Consider the following 2,240-nt stretch of genomic DNA (forward strand, 5'->3'; position numbering starts at 1 on the left):
TCATAGAGCTTCAGGATTGGATAATTATGCTATATGCCGAGATTAACTATGAGTGTAAATACCACTCACATGTCTACGGCCATACTACGTTGAAAACACCGGTTCTCGTCCGATCACCGAAGTTAAGCAACGTCGGGCCTGGTTAATACTTGGATGGGTGACCGCCTGGGAATACCGGGTGCTGTAGACTTTTTACATTTTCTTCCCCCAAATGGATTGATGTTTACTTATTGTTCGTTAAAGATGTTTTTCTTTTTCTTTCTTTTTTTTTTCTCTGAACAGTTTCATTATGTACGGTATTTTGGCACGTTATAGGCCTAATCGTCAACTTTTTACTAAAAGAAAAAGGACCTGGGCCTTGCACTGAGCAGTAGGGCCACTACAAGTGTATGGTGTAGCCTTATAATACAATGTTCGGGGGGTGTCTTAACAAATGTAATGAAAAAATATGCAATATTCTAGCCTATTGATTGGGGCGGATGCACGATTTGGCGTTAAGAGTGCGTGAGAGTCCACACGAACACAGGCCCACCATAGTAGAGGCTGAGATGCAAACATTTTGAGAATATGGACCTCTTGAAGTGCCCGGAAATCGTACTCTTATGCCTTAAAAAATCATACAGGTACTATGATTCGAGGGTCGTTTGAACAAAACGACGGTCTTCTTCTGTCTAAAGCATCCTAGTTAGTGCCGTACGGTAGTAAAATGGTTGCTTTATTGTTCAACACCGGTGTTTGTAAAAAATGAACTCGAGCAGCAGAGTGGTCAGGGGAGTTAGAGGAAATTCCCACCAGACAAGCGCGCGTTGATATGAAACGTCATCAATCACAGAGCTTCAGGATTGGATAATTATGCTATATGCCGAGATTAACTATGAGTGGAAATACCACTGAAATGTCTACGGCCATACTACGTTGAAAACACTGGTTCTCGTCCGATCACCGAATTTAAGCAACGTCGGGCCCGGTTAGTACTTGGATGGGTGACCGCCTGGGAATACCGGGTGCTGTAGACAATTTTACATTTTTTCCCCAAATTCTAAAGTAGGGGTGCGTGAGAGTCCACACGACCTCGGGCCCACATAGTTGGGGCTGAGGTGCAAACATTTTGAGAATATGGACCGGAAATTGCACTCTCATACCTTAAAAATCATACAGGTACTATATGTTCATATCAATAATACGCAATTAATTCGTTGGTGTTAGGCCGGTTCGAGGGTCGTTTGAACAAAACGGCAGTCTTCTTCTGTCTAAAGCATCCTAGTTAGTGCCGTAGTAAAATGGTTGGTTTATTGTTCAACACCGGTGTTTGTAAAAAGTGTACTCGCGCAGCTGAGTGGTCAGGGGAGTCAGAGGAAATCCCCGCCAGACAAGCGCGCGTTGATATGATACGTCATCAATCATAGCTTCAGGTTTGGATAATTATGCTATATGCCGAGATTAACTATGAGTGGAAATACCACTCACATGTCTACGGCCATACTACGTTGAAAACACCGGTTCTCGTCTGATCACCGAAGTTAAGCAACGTCGGGCTCGGTTAGTACTTGGATTGGCCAAAGACTACTTTATCAAAAAAGGTAGGTGTTCCCATCCCCACCTCTCCCCGCCCATAAACAATAGCAATATATACAATCATACAAATAATAGACTGATTGAATGTAACATTTTAATTACATCCAGTTCCGTTTGTTACCCATTAATTCACAACCATCCTTCTCCTCCTCCTCCTCCTCCTCATCATCATCATTGCCATCATCATAATCATAATCACCATCATTATCATCTTTACCACCAACACCATCATCATCATCTTCACCACCACCACCACCATCATCATCATCATAATCATCATTATCACCATCATCATAATAATCATCATCATCGTCACCAACATCATCATCATCATCATCATTATCATCATCATCATCATCATCATCATCATCATCAATCATCATCACCACCACCACCACCATCACACACTACATACATACAAATAACTTATGTTCTTTTATTGCAGTGTCAGAAGAGCAGTCCCAAGAAGAAGAAGAAAGTGGGAGTGATAGCCATCAGAATGAGGATACAGATGAAGGTATTGACGTATTATCTACTAACGAAGAGGAAAATGATGTACTTGGCAGCTTCAGTTCTCAACATGCTATTCTTACCAAAGAAGAGAGTGTTGCTGATGAGGTTAGTCCAGCATTGCAGGATGTTTTGATGTCTCCAAGTCATCTACA

At 42.0% G+C, this 2,240-nt stretch overlaps 2 non-coding genes across 2 annotated transcripts; both read left to right on the plus strand.

Annotated features, from left to right (window-relative positions):
* Window positions 1–71: 71 nt before the first annotated feature.
* LOC117103285 lies at window positions 72–190 on the plus strand. Its single transcript, XR_004444558.1, has one exon. It is a non-coding gene; the product is annotated as a 5S ribosomal RNA (ribosomal RNA).
* A 707-nt stretch (window positions 191–897) lies between these two features.
* Window positions 898–1,016, plus strand: LOC117103274. The gene has a single exon (XR_004444550.1). It is a non-coding gene; the product is annotated as a 5S ribosomal RNA (ribosomal RNA).
* The last annotated feature ends 1,224 nt before the right edge of the window (window positions 1,017–2,240 follow it).

Source organism: Anneissia japonica, unplaced genomic scaffold (genome assembly GCF_011630105.1).
Source record: "Anneissia japonica isolate Jap-2015-1 unplaced genomic scaffold, ASM1163010v1 scaffold49583_len16476_cov106, whole genome shotgun sequence".
NCBI classification, from domain to species: domain Eukaryota; kingdom Metazoa; phylum Echinodermata; class Crinoidea; order Comatulida; family Comatulidae; genus Anneissia; species Anneissia japonica.